This window comes from Capra hircus, chromosome 3, assembly GCF_001704415.2.
Source record: "Capra hircus breed San Clemente chromosome 3, ASM170441v1, whole genome shotgun sequence".
In the NCBI taxonomy this organism is placed as follows: Eukaryota; Metazoa; Chordata; class Mammalia; order Artiodactyla; family Bovidae; genus Capra; species Capra hircus.
Genome location: NC_030810.1, coordinates 98,986,168 through 99,005,953, shown reverse-complemented (window position 1 = coordinate 99,005,953; position 19,786 = coordinate 98,986,168). Strand labels below are relative to the sequence as shown.

The 19,786-nt window shown below is 40.9% G+C and overlaps 1 protein-coding gene across 2 annotated transcripts in view; it reads left to right on the top strand.

Moving 5' to 3' along the window:
* RNF115 (ring finger protein 115) overlaps positions 1 to 19,786 on the top strand; it is a 73,102-nt gene that overhangs the window by 527 nt on the left and 52,789 nt on the right. The gene's annotated exons all lie outside the window — the stretch shown is intronic.

Sequence of the window (19,786 nt, the reverse complement as noted above, 5' to 3'; positions counted from 1 at the left end):
TTTTCCTGCATTCCATACTCTTTCCGCTGTTGCCTCTCCCCTTTATTCCTTTTCCACTTTTTACTAGATCCCCCCCCCCCCTTCCCTCTTCTCATTAAAGCAAAATAGCGGATTGCTGAGAATTGTCCTTATTCGGTCGTCCCTAGGAAAGGAAGCAAGAAAACGCGGAGAGAAAGAGAGGGTTGGAAGGTAACTGGGATGGAGAGGGGGATTTTGCTCTTCAGGGGTTTCCAGTATTCTTCTGAAAGTGAAAACAGCAGTGTGCTAATGACTTGCAGACTGCCTGCGCTCCCTATCACTATTGAAGGAAATGGCTTTAGGAAGAAGGCAGAACATATTGTTTCAACTTGCATATTTTGATTGTCATGCTGCCAGTGTCTTTAGCACCACCTGCCTTACTCACCCTTCCTCCTCTGGTTCTCTCTCTCTTCGCTTAATAAAAAAGATCTAGGACAGAATGCTGGGGACTGCATCATCTAATGTAAAATTAGTTTTCACTACTCTCTGCCAGATTTTGTTAGTCCCTAGAGAGGTAGTGCTATGGCTGTGAAAAAAAGTGCTTCTGCAGCAAGCTCGCCAGCTAAACACCCAAACCACACAGGCTTTTTTGGCTTGGGCTATATCTACCACAGGGAGACCCACCAGGATGAATGTTAATCCTGCCTTTGGCCAGTCATCTTTAGCTAGTTATGATTGTTTTTCTCCTTAGAAGTATCTGTGTTCAGCCTTAAGTCAGGGTGCCTAACAACTTCCCTCAGTGTTTGCAGCGTCTCTGATAAAATCTGTAAGAAAGCCTACTAAAGTGTGTCTGTATATCTTATTTCTTAGAAACACCAATGGAGGCCAGGGAAAAAGTGCCTAAAGGTATATAGCCTTTTTGCCTAAAGGTTGTGCTTTTTCAGGCTCTTAACAGCGTTTTCTTTCTTCACTATTTGCCCCACCCCCAATTTTGTAGTCATAGTTTCATCTACATGCTGTTTTAGTTTTGTTTGCTGCCTTTTGGCTGTGTTTACTTTTCGCCATGGACAGAGGAGCCTGGTGGGCTGCAGTGCATGGGGTCGCTGAGAGTTGGACACGACCCAGTGACTTCGCTTTCACTTTTCACTTTCATGCATTGGAGAAGGAAATGGCAACCCACTCCAGTGTTCTTGCCTGGAGAATCCCAGGGACGGGGGAGCCTGGTGGGCTGCCGTCTCTGGGGTCGCACAGAGTCGGACACGACTGAAGCGACTTAGCAGCAGCAGCAGCAACTTTTTGCCATACTGCTCCTTACTGCTAATCTCGATCTATCTATCTCAACTTCGTGTGTTTTTGATTTGGATCCTCTCAGATAAGAAGACAAATTTCTTTTAGAAAGGAGATACTAAGAAATGAGGGGGAAATCGTGAAGGGAATTTTATTTTTTATTTTTTCCTGGAGAAAGAAGTTTAATAACATGTATACCTCCTATATACAGGGGAGATGCCAGGGAAAACTGAATCTCTCCCTGAAATGACTTTTAAGCCATCCCTAGAAACAGAAGACTTTGGGGAAGAGGGGAAACCAGTTTTGGCAGATTATCATGCAAAACACGGTAAACAAGCGTGATTGTTTGCAGATTTAAGTCAGGACTTCTCCATTGATAAGAATTGAGATTTCATTGTCCTTCTATTTCTGGTGCAAAGAGGGACAAACCCCTACAGATGGAGATTTCTCTGTTGTAAGTGTTCTTCACAAAAGGGCAATGGCTACTCAGTTTTTTTGAGATTTTAAGAATGAAAATACTATTCAGTGGTATTGTTAGGTTTCAAAAACGTCTTCATTCTAGAAGTGAATAATGATTTAGGAATTTTCTTTTTTTATTAAAAATGATTCCCTGTTTACAGTGAAAATGGTTTTAGTAAAATTTAGTGAATACTAAACTTGGATTTTATTTTTAAATTAATTAAATTTTTTGGAGAAGGAAAGAGTGGCTTTATTACTTTACCAGGCAAAGGGGGATAGTAGGCTAGTGCCTCAAGAGCTGTGCCTTCCTCCCTGGTGAGTTGTTGTTCAGTCACTAAGTCCTGTCGACTGTTTGCGACCCTGTGGATTGCAGCATTCCAGGCTTCCCTGCCCTTCACCATTTCCCGGAGTTTGCTCAAATTCAGGTCCGTTGAGTCAGTGATGCCATCCTACCATCTCATGCTCTGTTGCCCCCTTCTCGTCTTGCCCTCAGTTTTTCCTAGCATCAGTGTCTTTTCCAGTGAGTTGGCTGTTTTCCTCAGGTGACCAAAGTATTGGAGTGTCAGTTTCAGCATCAGTCCTTCCAAGGATATTCAGGGTTGATTTCCTTTAGGACTGACTGGTTTGATCTTGCTGTCCAGGGGATTCTAAAGAGTCTTCTCTAGCACCACAGTTTGAAAGCATCAGTTCTTCCTCTCTTAGCCTTCTTTATGGTCCAACTCACATCCGTACATGACTACTGGAAAAACCGTAGCTTTAATCATAGGGACCTTTGTCGGCAAAGTGATTTCTCTGCTTTTTAATACGCTATGTTTTTCTTCCGTATTAAAGACAGAAGTCTTTCTTCTGTCACAGCTTTTCTTCTAAGGAGCAACCGTCTTTTAATTTCATGGCTGAAGTCACCATCTGTAGTGATTTTGGAGCCCAAGAAAATAAAGTCTGTTACTGTTTCCATTTTTTCCCCATCTATTTGCCATGAAATGATGGGACTGGATGCCTTGATCTTCGTTTTTTGAATGTTGAGTTTCAAGCCAGCTTTTTCCCTGGTGAGTAGGGAGAGGTTATGTAGTTGCTGCTGCTGCTGCTAAGTCGCTTCAGTCATATCCAACTCCGTAGACATATGTGTAACACCATAGCCGGCAGCCCACCAGGCTCCTCTGTCCCTGGGATTCTCCAGGCAAGAACACTGGAGTGGGTTGCCATTTCCTTCTCCAGTGCATGAAAGTGAAAAGTTAAAGTGAAGTCGCTCAGTCGTGTCCAACTCTTCACGACCACATGGACTGCAGCCTACCAGGCTCCTCCATCCATGGGATTTTCCAGGCAAGAGTACTGGAGTGGGGTGCCATTGCCTTCTCCATTATATAGTTAGGCAGGGGTATATGATAAGGATCAAGGCAGTAACAGTCTTGCATTCTTCTGCAAGGTTTCAAGAGGGTAGGTTTGTGTGCAGGGTCTTCAGTGGTAAGTGTTCAGGTTTCCTAATCTTGATGAGCCTCTCTGGTTCCTTAATCTTGCCTCAAATGGTTCATTGGCTGCTCTTCCTTTGATTAGCTATTGTTTTGGTGTGTGAAACTCAGAGAAGGTCATGGAGGCTGGAGTCTTGCCTATAAGAAATTGGGCACAAAACGGCCTCCATGTGCAGGAGCCCCACAGGACCCTGCTTGGCATCAAGCTGAAAGTGAACAGAGAAGGGTCCAGAGGCCTATGAACAAGTGCATCCAGGAAGCCACTGATAGCTTAAGAGGAAAGGAGAGGCAGATCACGTAGGCTGGGGTCTGAGTTAGGGAAGGTTTCTTGGAGGCATTCCAGCCTAGAAGAATCAAGACAAGTGGACAAAGATGGGTCAGCATATTCCAAGTGGCCATCATGGTTGGCGCTTAGGCAAAAGCAGAGCGATTCATGCGCTCTATCCTTCTTCATTCAGGTCCGCTTCCTCTTGCCACTTTTCCTCTGATTGGCACTGGGTGAGTCGAGCCTTACAGCTGTTTTCTTTGCCGGCCCCAGATGAGTTAGGGAGGGAGAGGGTGAGTCCTCCTCTAAACTTGGATTTTAAAATAAAGGATTTTGATTATATGGTCTAAAGCCCTACTATTTCAAGTTTATATTAAATATCATTGGGTAAATTGGTATTGTATTTTTTTGATCATCAGGTGATAGAGGAAATACTTAAGTAACTTAAAGTTATTTTCAAAATACAGCAGAAGCTTCTGCCTTGCCTGTCTATCCATTGAGATACACTGTGAAGCCAAGACTGATGGAGTTAAGCATGCAACACTTGAGAGATGCCCCTGAGGGAAGACTGGGTGGTGCCACAGAGGACTATGTCATGCAGCTATACTCCATACTACCCTCTCCCGTTTTTAAATCAAGGTCAGGGAATATTACCTTTTGAGATTAAATTCTGTAGAGTCATTGAACAGGTGAGATAAATCTTGCAGAGTAAACAACTTTTAGTATTGATGAAACTAGGGTGGTTCCTGAGTGTTTTATGGAGATCAGAGTATCCAGACCCAGAGAGACCCATCTCATTAAAGGTCTGCAAGTGTATTACTCACTTCTGAGGCTTTGCCTGAAGAAAGTAGCCAACTTCTCTCCCTCTTCCGTCTCCTTATTATATCACCTTTGGACTAATCAAATGCCATCCTTATCAGTAAGTAATATTACCTAGTTTGTTTACCAGGTACTTTACAGATCATTGTTTTTGTGCTATACTTGTAATGACTCTACTACAGGAAGACTTTCTAACCACCCCATAAGAGAAGCTAAAAAGTAGACTTCTTAAAGACTCTGTGATTCTTAAAACTCTTAAGTTCCCTGTCCTTGCTCTTTATCTTTTTAAAATTTACTTATTTATTTTTGGTTGCAGTGGTCTTTGTTGCTGTGTGTGGGCATTCTTTAGTTGTGGTGAGCAGGGCCTGCTCTTCGTTGGGGTGCATGGGCTTCTCATTGTGGTGGCTTGTTGCCGAGCACAGGCTCTAGGCATATGGGCCTGGTATTTGTGGCCCAGGGGCTCAGTAGTTGGGCGAATGGACTTTTGTTGCTCTGTGACATGGAATCTTCTTGGACCAGGGATCCAACCCGTGTCCCCTGCCTTGACAGGCGAATTCCTATCCACTATACCACCAGGGAAGTCTGACCTAGAGTTTTAAAAGTGCATGGTTCTTAGGAAGATCCTAGAATGGTGTCTTAAGTAGTATTAGTAGTTTTGTTGAACTGGAGGAAAGAATCAGTGATTTGAGCTGGATTTTATAGGTTTTAATTATTTACATTTCTTAAATTGTTCTATTGGTGACTTACCATCTAAAAAGTCTGCTTGGTTATCTAGCATCTTTCTGTGCTTTATAGCTGTTGCTTATTAAATGTCTCTTGAAATATTCTGAGTTGAATTGTTGTTTAGCTGGTAAGTTGTGTCTGACTCTTTTGCGACCCCACAGACTATAGCCTGCCAGGCTCCTCTGTCCATGGGATTTCCCAGGCAAGAATACTGACGTGGGTTGCCATTTCCTTCTTGAGGGGATCTTCCTGACCCAGGGATCTAACCTGCATCTTCTGCTTTGGCAGGCAGATTCTTTACTGCTAAACCACTAATCTGAGCCATCAGGAAGCAAGCCTTTGAGTTGAATACCCAGTAGTTTTTTCTTTTTAAAGTAGTGGTGTTAATGTATGAGATCTATCCAAAAGGCTTTGGTGGAACAAAATGCAAGCGCTGCCATGTGAAGTTTGAACATAACAATGTCAGTAATTATATTCCCTGCAGGGAGCTAGAAGAAAGACATGTGTGTTCTTATGGGTAGAAGGCTAGTTCTAGTCATGAAATTCTGCTGATAAATTGACTTTTATGTGTATCTTGGGGAAATCTTGGGATTTTTTTTTTTCAGTATGAGGAAGAACAAAACCTTAAACTCACCACAGGTGAAATTCCTTATATTTTTAAGGGGAAGTAGCACTTTTTGATTGCTAATACTTTATGTTTCTTTATGTTTACTTGGCTTTTTATGACCTTTGCTTACATTAAGGGAGAGGATGCTGAAGTCTCTCAGACTGCCATCATATCAGAAGAGGAAAAACCATGTGGATTGTTTCTTATTCTCTCTAGTCAAATTAGAAGGGTCTGAGAATAAGAAGCCTGTGAATGCTGACTTCTTTTCATCTCTCCACACCTTAATTGATTAATAAAGGATATAATGTAGAGCAGTGGTTCTCAACTGGGGGCAGTTTTGCTTTTTAGGAGGAAATTTGGCAATGTCGGTAGATCTTTTCTACAGCAGGATTGTTGTCACAACTGTGGGAAAGGGAGGGTTGTTGCTAGCATCTAGTGGATAGAGGCTAGGGATGCTGCTAAACCTGCTTCAATGAACAGGGCAACCCCCACAGCAAAAAGTTATTGGGCCCAAAATGTTAAGAGCACTGTGGTTCAGGAACCCAGGTGTAGAAGGATAAAAGGATAGTCATTGTCTTGTGTCACTGGTGCTGAAGGTTTTGTCCTGGGGTAGCTTTGATCTCTAATTTTGGAATCCTATTGAGAATTTTCAGTGAGATAAAATTGAGATAATTTTAACCAAAGCCCTGATGGGAGGGATTGCTTAGAAGGTAGTTAAGTGGCATTCTATTATAGCAGTATCTCTTGGGGTCACTTTCTCTCCTTGTGGTTACTGAGACCAGAGGAATTGGATCATGCCTCTCAAGTTACACACTGTGGGGCAACTTCTAAAAGTATCCAGATTTTTTTGTCAGTTGGAAATTAATTGAAGTAGTAACACAACATGTAACTTAGTAAGACATCTGGAAATTCCAGTTTGAAGACAAAGTAGAAAGCAGACACCAAGTCTAACTTTTAGTTTTTCTGTAGCTCATCTTTGCATTAATTAAGCACTACTTTCTCTGTTTCTTTTAATGTTCTTGAAAGTTTTCATGAGCTTAGGAGATTTTGTGCTTAAAATTTTAGTTTCCCCAAATTCTTGGTCGAGTTGGTGAATTGAAGTTATCAAGCCTTGTTCTAATACTGTTTGTTCATAGGATTGAAGTTGAGTCATCTGATCCTCTCAGTTTGTCTTGGTGTATCCCACTGTAAAATAATACTGAGGTGTGCCTATTAAATGGAGCTATGTAATCTTTGATTGAAAGGTTGTGTAGGAATGAGCAGTCCTTATTCGTAGAGAAATAAGGCCTTTACCATAGTAGAAACGTTTTAGGTGGTTCTTATAGTTTCACATAAAGAAGTTTAGGTTAGATTCTGAAAGATTTTTTTGAAATCTTTTTTTTTTAATTTCAGTTTGTTATTTCAGAATTCCTTAGAGGTATACACATACGTGTATAATAAATAGAAGTGACTGGTGATTTTAAACAGGCACACTTTTCTTGTATGTTAAATAGATTGCCCAGCCTCTTTCCCCAAAACAGTTAGTTTTGTTTTCCTTGAAAATCTGTTAAGGTAGTAATCTCTTTACTTGATGAGTTCAACAGGTATCACAGGAAGTAGGCAAGGTATCCTGTATTCACCTACTTGCCACTCACTTTGATGCTGTGCAGATCTGAACCTAAACTACTGTTATTTTGATTGCTGATATAGTGTGAAAACTATAATTTTACATTTACTTTTTGTTTAATAACATGTAAAAGGTAAAATCAGCAAAGTAGCTTTTACTGCTGTTTTTAATTTGCATATTTATGATTAAAAAATGTTTGGAAGTAATATTCACAAATAAGAATAATGAAAGTGTTTAATTCCCTAAATTTTTCAACCTTATTTTGCTGATCACTAAAATTATTGGCTTATTATTTTGTGCCAAATGTAGGTGCTAATTCAGTTAGGGAGACTTGTTTTAGTAATATATTAGCATTTTGTTTCTTTTTTATTTGTTTTTGAAATGGAAAATTTTATTTGGGCCAAACTGAGGATTTTAACCCTGGAACAGCCTATTAGAAAGCTTTGAGAACTGTTCCTTACTAGCATTCTGTTTTAGCATACAATCTGTATTCGGTGAGCAGATTCAGAGTTCCCAAGCTTTTTAATAAAGTTAGCAGTGTAACATTGGTCTTTCTCATCTTGCAACACTAATGCTATAAAAGGATTCCAGAAATCTGTTACTGAGTGTGAATTAGCTCTGAACTTAAGTATTAAGTGATTGTCCCCCTGGCTGTTATTCAGGAAGAAAACCAGTTTACAAAAACAAAAATCTACCATCAGGCCATAGTTTTTTAGTGTTATACAAAGATACCTATACAATTTAAATATTTGGAGAGCTGTGATTGAGTTCCAGGCCATTAGAACTGCCTTTATTTATGGTCTTATTCCCTAAGAATAGTAACATTCACAACCTTCATCATTTTGTTTCTTCATTCCAGACCTGAAAGGTTGACATTATCAAGGATTCCAAACAGGGATGTATAATTAACCAACTTTCTTTGGTTCATTGTGTAACAAGGCAGAAAATCGGGTCAGGAGACAAAGTGTTACTTGATATAATTTGATCAGATGGATGGACAAGAAGCCAGATTTTCTAAGGAAAAAAAAATTTGACTAAACTACAAGAGTTATCAGAGATATAGCTAACACAGTATAGCCAGAAAGGGTTTAGTTATAGTGTTCTTTGCTAGCTTACAGTAAAGGCAGCAAGAAGGGGAACAACTCAGTGGCATAGATATAAAATGGTAAATGATCCTAAAAGTTTGCCCTTAGTTCTATTATGTACCATCATAGTCTGAGAGAGAAGTTTGTCTTCTTCCATTCAGTTTAGGCTGATAGACTCGTCTTACTTAAACTGACTACCTTCATTCATTCAGCAATTATATTCTAAGCCCTACATTCTAAGCATTGTGCAGAAAGAAAAGCATACTTGGTGGGGAAAGAAAAATAACCTGGGATTAAAAGTCACTGAAATCATGTACAAAGTTTATGTTCTAATAATAAACTTCCACTTAGGGAAGTAAAGACATATAAAACAAACTTCTGTGAATATCCTGATTTTAAGTATGGTTGTTGTTCAGTCGCTAGGTTGTGTTCTCTTTCACAGCCCCGTGGACTGTAGCCAGCAAGGCTTCTCTGTCCGTGGGATTTCTGAGGCAGGAACACTGGCGTGGTTGCCATTTCCTTCTTGAGGGGATCTTCCCGACCCAGGGGAAAAACTGGCATCTCCTGCTTGACAGGTGGATTCTTTACCACTGAGCCACCTGGGAAGCCCCCAGATCTTCAGTATTAACTCAATAGAAGAGTTGAATGAATGAGACTTCTTGTTTTCCTGAAGGAGAGTTAGAAGAGACAAGTAAATGAAGACAACATCTGTGTTCCAGTTTTACAGATGGAGAAACAGGTCTTCCCAAAGACCATGAACTGGTGGAACTGGGAATAGAACCCAGAAGTTCTGTTACTGACATGGGTCTGTGGACTCATTAATCAATAGAAATTGAAAAGAGGCCAGATGAGAAGTTCAGGCAAGGCTTTATTGGGACTTGTGCTTCAAGTAAGAAACAGATAACCCTGCTCGTTTTCTGAGGTGAGATGAGCTAGTGGTTCCTTAAATGAGGTAAGGGTACGGGTGAATGGGTGGGTTGGGCAGGAAGCATAGTTTAGGTGGCCTCCCCACCTCAGGTGATGCTGTGTGCAGGAACCATGTGCTTTTGTTCCCAACACCGCCTACATCTCCGAAAAGTCAGTCAGTGTGTGGCCTTTCTGTATCTTACTGTTCATAAGTGCCCCAACTGTGCGTTTATGAAATTACTTTTCACTTCAGTTCAGTCGCTTAGTTGTGTCTGACTCTTTGCAACCCCATGGACTGCAGCACGCCAGGCCTTCCTGTCCATCACCAACTCCCAGAACTTGCTCAAACTCCTGTCCATCGAGTTGGTGATGCCATCCAACCATCTCATCCTCTGTCGTCCCCTTCTCCTCCTGCCTTCAATCTTTCCCAGCATCATGCTCTTTTCCAAAGAGTCAGTTCTTCACATTAGGTGGCCAAAGTAGTGGAGCTTCAGTTTCAGCACCAGTCCTTCCAGTGAATATTCAGGACCGTTTTCCTTTAGGATGGACTGGTTGGATCTCCTTGCAGTCCAAGGGACTCTCAAGAGTGTTTGCCAACTCCACAGTTCAGAAGCATCAATTCTTCAGTGCTCAGCTTTCTTTATAGTCCAACTCTCATATCCATACACGACTGTTGGAAAAACCATAGCTTTGACGACACAGACCTTTGTCAGCAAAGTAATGTCTCTGCTTTTTATTTTATTTTATTTTTTTTCTTTCAATGCCATTCTCCCAAATCATCCCACCCTGTCTCTGCTTTTTAATATGCTGTCTAGGTTTGTCATAACTTCTCTTCCAAGGAGCAAGCGTCTTTTAATTTCATGGCTGCAGTCACCATCTGCAGTGATTTTGGAGCCTAAGAAAATAAAGTCTCTCACTGTTTCCATTGTTTCCCCATCTATTTGCCATGAAGTGATGGGACTGGATGCCATGATGATAGTTTTTTGAATGTTGACTTTTAAGCCAGCTTTTTTCACTCTTCTCTTTCACTTTCATCAAGAAGCTCTTCAGTTCCTCTTTACTTTCTGCCATAAGAGTGGTGTCATCTGCATATCTGAGGTTATTGATATTTCTCCTGGCAATCTTGATTCCAGCTTGTGCTTCATCTAGGTCACTGTTTCACATGATGATTTCTGCATATAAGTGAAATAAGCAGGGTGATGATATACAGCCTTGACATACTCCTTTCCCAATTTGGAACCAGTCTGTTGTTCCCTGTCCAGTTCTAACTGTTGCTTCTTGACCGCATAAAGATTTCTCAGGAGACAGGTAAGGTGGTCTGGTATTCCCATCTCTTGAAAAATTTTCCAGTTTGTTGTGATCCACACAAAGGCTTTGATGTAATCAGTAAAGCAGATGTTTTTCTGAAACTCTTGCTTTTAGTTCCTTAGTTTGTCCAGGTGCAAGCACTCCAGTAAAGGGTCACAAGTCCCAGCCTATTTCAGATCTATTAACTTTGTTTTGGGTTTCCCTTGATGCAAAAACAAGACCAGGAGCTGACTGTGGCTCAGATCATGAACTCCTTATTGCCAAATGCAGACTTAAATTGAAGAAAGTAGGGAAGACCACTAGACCATTCAGGTATGACTTAAATGAAATCCCTTACGATTATATAGTGAAAGTGAGAAATAGATTTAAGGGACTAGATCTGATAGATAGAGTGCCTGATGAACTATGGATGGAGGTTCATGACATTGTATTGGAGACAGGGATCAAGACCATCCCCATGGAAAAGAAATGCAAAAAAAGCAAAATGGCCATCTGAGGAGGCCTTACAAATAGCTGTGAACAGAGAAGTGAAAAGCAAAGGAGAAAAGGAAAGATATTAGCATCTGAATGCAGAGTTCCAGAGAATAGCATGGAGAGATAAGAAAGCCTTCCTCAGCAATGAATGCAAAGAAATAGAGGAAAACAACAATGGGAAAGACTAGAGATCTCTTCAAGAAAATTAGATATACCAAGGGTACATTTCATGCAAAGATGGGCTCGATAAAGGACAGAAATGGTATGGACCTAACAGAAGCAGAAGATATTAAGAGGTGGCGAGAATACACAGAACTGTACAAAAAAGATCTTCACGACCCAGATAGTCAGGATGGTGTGATCACTCACCTAGAGCCAGACATCCTGGAATGTGAAGTCAAGTGGGCCTTAGAAAGCATCACTACGAACAAAGCTAGTGGAGGTGATGGAATTCCAGTTGAGCTATTTCAAATCCTGAAAGATGGTGCTGTGAAAGTGCTGCACTCAATATGCCAGCAAATGTGGAAAACTCAGCAGTGGCCACAGGACTGGAAAAGGTCAGTTTTCATTCCAATCCCAAAGAAAGGCAATGCCAAAGAATGCTCAAACTACTGCACAATTGCACTCATCTCATACGCTAGTAAAGTAATGCTCAAAATACTTCAAGCCAGGCTTCAGCAATACGTGAACCATGGACTTCCAGATGTTCAAGGTGGTTTTAGAAAAGGCAGAGGAACCAGAGATCAAATTGCCAACATGTGCTGGATCATGGAAAAAGCGAGAGAGTTCCAGAACAACATCTCTTTCTGCTTTATTGACTATGCCAAAGCCTTTGACTTGTGGATCACAATCAACTGTGGAAAATTCTGAAAGAGATGGGAATACCAGACCACCTGACCTGCCTCTTGAGAAACCTGTATGCAGATCAGGAAGCAACAGTTAGAAGTGGACATGGAACAACAGACTGGTTCCAAACAGGAGAAGGAGTACATCAAGGCTGTATACTGTCACCCTGCTTGTTTAACTTCTATGCAGAGTACATCATGAGAAATGCTGGACTGGAAGAAGCATAAGCTGAAATCAAGATTGCTGGGAGAAATATCAATAACCTCAGATATACAGATGACACCACCCTTATGGCAGAAAGTGAAGAGAAACTAAAAAGCCTCTTGATGAAAGTGAAAGAGGAGAGTGAAAAAGTTGGCTTAAAGCTCAACATTCAGAAAATGAAGATCATGGCCTCCGGTCCCATCACTTCATGGCAAATAGATGAGGAAACAGTGGAAACAGTGTCAGACTTTATTTTTTTGGACTCTAAAATCACTGCAGATGGTGATTGCAGCCATGAAATTAAAAGACACATGCCCCTTGGAAGAAAAGCTGTGAGCAGGCTAGACAGCATATTCAAAAGCAGAAACATTACTTTGCCGACTAAGGTCTGTCTAGTCAAGGCTATGGTTTTTCCAGTGGTCTTGTATGGATGTGAGAGTTGGACTGTGAAGAAAGCTAAGCGCCGAAGAATTGATGCTTTTGAACTGTGGTGTTGAAGAAGACTCTTGAGAGTCCCTTGGACTGCAAGGAGATCCAACCAGTCCATCCTAAAGGAGATCAGTCCTAGGTGTTCATTGGAAGGACTGATGCTGAAACTGAAACTCCAATACTTTGGCCACCTCATGCGAAGAGTTGACTCATTGGAAAAGACCCTGATGCTGGGAGGGATTGGGGGCAGGAGGAGAAGGGGACGACAGAGGATGAGATGGCTGGATGGCATCACCGACTCGATGGACATGAGTTTGGGGAAACTCCGGAAGTGGGTAATGGACAGGGAGGCCTGGCATGCTGCGATTCATGGGGTTGCAAAGAGTCGGACACGACTGAACAACTGAATTGAACTGATGCTTTAAAAAGGCAGAAAGTGTAACCTGGAATGTAAAAGAATAATCATAGGAGATTATAGAAAACTTAAGGGCTTCCCTGGTAGTTCAGCTGGTAAAGAATCTGCCTGCTGTTCAGGAGACCCCATTTTGATTCCTGGGTCGGGGAAGATCCACTGGAGAAGGGATAGGCTACCCACTCCAGTATTCTTGGGCTTTCCTGGTGCCTCAGATGGTAAAGAATCTGCCTGCAATGAGGGAGACCTGGGTTTGATCCCTGGGTTGGGAAGATCCCATGTAGAAGGGAATGGCTATTGACTCCAGTTGTGGCCTGAAGAATTCCATGGACTATATATAGTACATGGGGTTGCAGAGTCAGACACGACTGAGCGACTTTCACTTTCTCTACGAGAAAAGCTGTGTGGTTGATGTTAGAGATGTAAGTTGACGTGAAATTCATGGTGTGGTGGGTTCTAGCCTAAGCAGGAACTGTGGTGTGTTTCAAACAGTTTGTGTTCCTAATCCTTCTAATTATGAGTTTCTCAATAGTTTGCCTTGTGATACTCTAGAGAATATGACGGAGAAGGTGATGGCACCCCGCTCCAGTACTTTTGCCTGGAAAATCCCATGGACAGAGGAGCCTGGTAGGCTGCAGTCCATGGGGTCGCGAAGAGTCCGATACGACTGAGCAACTTCACTTTCACTTTTCACTTTCATGCATTGGAGAAGGAAATGGCAACCCACTCCAGTGTTCTTGCCTGGAGAATCCCAGGGATAGGGGAGCCTGGTGGGCTGCCATCTATGGGGTCGCACAGAGTCGGACACGACTGAAGCTACTTAGCAGCAGCAGCAGAGAATATGAAGAATAGAACATGACTGACTTAATATTGTGATCTTAGATTTGGATTCTGTCAAATGACATGGAAAATAGGCTTTTCTTTTAGCTAAAATAAAAAACAGACTTTGTGAACACATAGAGCAACAAAGCTGTGGAATTAGAAAGTAAATAGTAAGTTTTTATATTATATTTCATATTATGAATAAACATTGGATATAAATTTGTATAAAGTTAAAGGGTATATAAATTTCACAGTATGGGATTAATATAAATAAGTCTTGGCTTGTAGGTTATTGTTTTACCAAGACCTCACATTTTGTGATGTTAGCCCATGAAATATAAGAAGGAAAATAAAATTATCCATTAGAACCATCCTTTCCTCCTAAAAACCACAGACACAAAAAGAAAAACACCACAAGTCCTTTTCACTTACATTCTGAGTGCCTTCTGTCTTCTAGGACTATTCTTCTCAGTGAGTAAACCTCAGGGCTAAGCTGCACTTAGGGAGTTGTTCCTGATTCAGACTATTAATGGTGAAAAATACTTCTCTTTGTGGATATTTTTAGATGAAACAGGCAGTGGATCATCCAAAGTAGTTCATTCAAGTGTACCTGCTACTGAGTGTCTTCTCTGGAGTTTCATGTAGTAAATGTTCAGGCCCTGGAGGAAAGCAGTTAAGTTTGGAGACATGCATAGTGCCAGACCTATAGTGAGCCTTTGATTCACTTTTATCCTTGCCTTTGCCCTCCCCTCCAAAACCTATTATGCTTAAAATTTAAAACTCTGTAATCTAGATATATCAGGATGATATACTAAGACCAAAGCTTGGGTGTGGGAGGAGTGTAAAGTCAGAGACTATGTTTGGTTCTTGTTTGATCTCCTTACAAATTCTCCTTAATTCATGGATGTTCCCCCAAAGGGAACTTAACATTACCTCTGAAAAAAAATTAGGAAAAATTAAAATGCCACGTTAGCCATCTTAAGAAATGACCCAAGAGATAAATACTTAAAATCTAGTCTGGTTGTAATCTCAGTGTAGGGCAGGACTAAATTGTGATTGTAAGTAAGAAAATACAGCCAAGTAATTGTGTATTATATTCTAACAGGAGAAAGAATGTATCTATTAGAAGAAGGTGTGGAAATTGTAGATCATGAGTGAAAGAATAGAAAAAAGAGTCAGAGGCGAACATATGCTATTTTCTTCCTGCCCAGAGGGAGAAGAAACACAGATCATTGATTTTGAGAATCTGGCTTATGCTGATTGTGGAAATGGATATATTAGGCTATCTTAGCCTGATGACACAGGTGATTATAATATGGAATAACTACAATAGCTATATTATATGTCTAATGTGGCAATCATTGAATTAGGTAATTTGCAAACAGCGTAACGTTTATAATAATACAACTAATAAATAGAGATTTGAGTGTAGAATTCAGGTCTGTGATTCCTCTGCTCATGTGTCTTTCCTCTCAGGTAGAATTATTTATTGAGGAAGACTGTGCTGAATAGTAAAAGTAAATGAGCCACTCGGTAACTCTTTTTGTTGAAATTAAATTGACATTCTGGTTTTTATATACATGGCCTCTGAATTTGGTTTTATGTGAATCTTCCTCTTAAGAGACAGGTCTTCTCTGAGTGCTTGATTAAATTTCTGATCTTGTAAGATAGAAGGTTTCAGACCCTGGATTGTATGTTCATCAGGGTAATGCTCTCCTGTTAAGGGAAGGAGGGGTCTGGAAGGTTGCTGAATCTCCCAAGTCCTGATTTGGCCTTGACATAAACTTTTCTATTCAATCATCAGCAAATTATAGTTCCTATTCCTTCCTTTAAAAGAGTAATTATTGTCAATCAGTGAGGTGTAATGAAAAGAATATGGGGTTTTGAATTCAAAAAAGACCAGGATTCAAAACTCTCATCCCTTGGTCAATATTCTGGTTTTCTGTTACTGCCTAAAAAGTCACCCCAAACTTTAGTGACTTGAAACAGTTATTATATTATCTTTCATGTTCTTACGGATTTATAGAGTTCAGCTGGTCAATTTTCACTTGAGATCTTTCATCTGTTTGTAGTCCACAAAACTGGAGGGAGCCGTCTGAAGGCCCTACTGGGATGGACCTCCAAGGTAGTTTTTCCCTCTTACAATCCAGTCCTTCGGTGATGTCTCAGTGCTCATCTCTGTGACCTCTCTGTCCAGCAGAGTTGTTGTTTAATTGCTAGGTCATGTCTGACTCTTTGTGACCCCATTGACTGCAGCATGTTGGGCTTCCCTGTCCTTCACTATCTCTTGGAGTTTGCTAAACTCATGTCTGTTGAGTTGATGATGCCATCCAACCATCTCATCTTCTGTCGCCCCTTTCTCCTCCTGCTCTCACTCTTTCTCTGCATCAGGGGCTTTTCCAGTGAGTTGACGCTTTGCTTCAGGTGGCCAAAGTATTGGAGCTTCAGCATCAGTCCTTGCAATGAATGTTCAGGGTGGATTTCTGTTAGGATTGACTGGTTTGATCTCCTTGCTGTCCAAGGGACTCTCAAGAGTCTTCTCCAGCACCATCATTCAAAAGCATCAATTCTTTGGCACTCAACTTTGTGGTCCAACTCTTACATCCTTATATGATTACTGGAAAACCATAGTTTGACTATACAGACTTTTGTTGGCAAAGTTAATGTCTCTGCTTTTTAATATGCTGTCTAGGTTTGTCATAGCTTTTCTTCCAAGGAGCTAGTATCTTTTAATTTCTTGGCTGCAGTCATTGACTGAAGTGGTTTTGGAGCCCAAGAAAGTAAAATCTGTCACTGTTTCTACTTTTTCTCTTCTGTTTGCAATGAAGTGATGGGACTGGATGTAATGATGGTCTTTTTTTGAATATTGAGTTTTAAGCCAGGCTTTTCACTTTCTTCTTTCACCTCATCAAGAGGTTCTTTAGTTCCTCTTTGCTTGCTGTCCAGCAGAGTAGCCCAGACTTGTGTGACTGCTCAGTTCTTTAAGACTCAGAAAGCAGAAACTGTTAGGCAGTTAAGAACATTGTCTGGAATTAGCTCAGTATTCTATAGGTAAAGAAGTCACAGGGCTCTCCAGATTCAGTGATCTGGTTCTTAGAACTATGTCTGGGATCACGAAGAGAGAACTTGTACATTTCTCTACTCTAAATCAGTGTGATTCTTGCTTCAAATCTCTCTTCTGTCTTCCCAATTATGGTATCTACCTTCTGAAATTATTTTCTTTTTATCACAGTTCTAAACATCATTGAAAGTTCAGGATCAGTGTAGATGACCCTTTAAAGACCTTACTTACTCCATGGTGGGAATGTAAATTGATAACTGTCACTATGGAGATTATGGATTAGTGCTTGAAAAACTAGGAGTAGAATTGCCATATGATGCAGCAGTCCCACCATTGGGCATAAACCCTGAGAAAACCGTAATTGAAAGAGCCATATGTGCCCCAGCTTTCGTTGCAGCACTATTTACAATACATGGGACATGGAAGCAACCTAGAGGTCCATCGACAGATGAATTAATAAAAAGTTGTGGTACATACATACAATAGAATATTACAATAGAATATTACTCAGCCGTAAAAAAGACTACATTCAGTCCTATTGAGGTGGATGAATATAGAGCCTGTTATACAGAGTAAAGTAAGTCAGAAGGAGAAAAACAAATATCATGTATTAACACATATATATGGAATCTAGGAGCCTGTTTGCAGGGCAGCAGTGGCGATGCAGACATAAAGAACAGACTTGTGGACACAGTAAGGGAAGAAGTGGGTGGGGCCAACTGAGAGTGTAGCGTGGAAATATAACTTACCATATGTAAACTAGATAGTGAAATTTTGTTTTATGATGCACTGAGCTCAAATCAGGTGCTCTGTGACAGCCTAGGGGGGTGGGATGGGGTAGGAGGTGGGAGGGAGATTTAAGAGGGAGGGGACATAATGTGTACCTATGGCTGATTCATGTTGGTATATGGTAGAAACCATCACAATATTGTAAAGCAATTATCCTCCAATTAAAAATTTTAAAAATACATGTATAATATTTCTATATATATTTAATGTTGATTATGAAATAAATGTGATTCAGTTCAGTTCAGTCGCTCAGTCGTGTCCGACTCTTTGCGACCCCATGAATCGTAGCACGCCAGGCCTCCCTGTCCATCACCAACTGCCGGAGTTCACTCAGATTCACGTCCATCGAGTCAGTGATGCCATCCAGCCATCTCATCCTCGGTCGTCCCCTTCTCCTCCTGCCCCCAATCCCTGCCAGCATCAGAGTCTTTTCCAATGAGTCAATTCTTTGCATGAGGTGGCCAAAGTACTGGAGTTTCAGCTTTAGCATCATTCCTTCCAAAGAAATCCCAGGGCTGATCTCCTTCAGAATGGACTGGTTGGATCTCCTTGCAGTCCAAGGGACTCTCAAGAGTCTTCTCCAACAGTTCAGTTCAAAAGCATCAATTCTTCGATGCTCAGCCTTCTTCACAGTCCAACTCTCACATCCATACATGACCACAGGAAAAACCATAGCCTTGACTAGACAGTCCTTAGTCGGCAAAGTAATGTCTCTGCTTTTGAATGTGCTGTCTAGGTTGGTCATAACTTTTCTTCCAAGGAGTAAGCGTCTTTTAATGTTTCAGCTTTAGCATACAATAATAATTGTATGATTATTACACCACCTACTCATAGCTGTATCTTGGACTTCGCGATCATCCAGAACATTGCTTCTTTTGAAATCTTAGGCTTTACTATCCCATGGGCAGGCCCCAACTTCTTAAACTTCCAGCTCTTTTAGTTGTTTACTTTCACTCTAACCATTCTCTGATTGTATTAGATTCTGCTACTTTGACTCCTAGTTGTGAGGTGTGTGGCAAGAAGTTTCATGTTTGTTTATTAAGTAAATATTTATTGAATACCTGACTGTTTTAGGGGTATAATGGTAAACAAAATTGATCTGAACCCTGCCTTTATGAAACTTAAAGCTTTCTGAATGGTTACAGACATTAAGAAAGAATAAAACAAATATATAATTACAAACTGTGATAAGTGCTATAAAGGAATGAATTAGGAGCCATAAGGAGAAAATAAGAAGAGGAGAGGACTTCCCTGGTGTTACAAGTGGATAGAATCTGCCTGCCAATGCAGGTGACACAGGTTCAGTTCCTGGTCCAGGAAAATTCCACATGCTGCAGAGTAGCTAAGCCTTCTGCACCACAACTGCTGAAGCCTGTGTGCCTAGAGCCTGTGCTCTGCAACAAGGGAAGCCACTGCGATGGGAAGCCCATGCACTGCAACGATAAGTAGCCCCTGCTTGCTGCAACTAGAGAAAGCTCACACACAGCAACGAAGACTCAGTGCAACCAAAAATAAATAAATTCTTTTTAAAAAGAGGAGGAAAGCACTTTAGACTGAATAGTGAATGAGGGGCTTTCCAATGTGACCTCAAAATGGAGACCTAAAAGACCGGAAGTCCCTTACCATGCAAAGAGTTAGGGGAATAGTGTTTTCAGTTGTAGGAGCAGAATGTGTGAAAGCTTGAGGCAGGGATCAGCTTGATGAGTTAGAATAATTGAAAGGTCTTTGTGACTGGAATTCACTGAGGCAGGTAGCCTGAAATGAGGTTGGCAAGTTAAACAGGGACCGGCTGAATCAAGGCCTTGCAAGTCATTTTTAAGAGTTTGATTTTATTCTGAGTGTTTCTGGAAATAGTTGAAAGGTTTTAAGACGGGATGATATGGTCTGTTTTATGTTTTAGAAAGATCATTCTGACTTTATCATGCAGAACAGATGGGAAGAGGCTGGGAGAGAAGCAGGAGAGCACTCAAGAGGGAACTTATTCATTGTTCAGAGGCAGTGCTGGCTTGGGTTATGATGGTGTGGCAAAAAGGCAAGGAGTAGATTTGAGAAATGTGTTTTTTAATTGATTTTTTTTCTTTTTAACTTTAAACATTAAAGTAGATTTAAGGTTAGCCTTCTAAAGGCCATCTCACTTGCTTTCAGGTAACTTTCTTTGTAGGAGAGAAAGGAATGTAGTTACTGCTACCTGGGAGGATAGGGGATGAGGAGCAGAGGGAGGGGCGCAGGAATTTATATGTTCTCCAGGTTGTTACCTGCC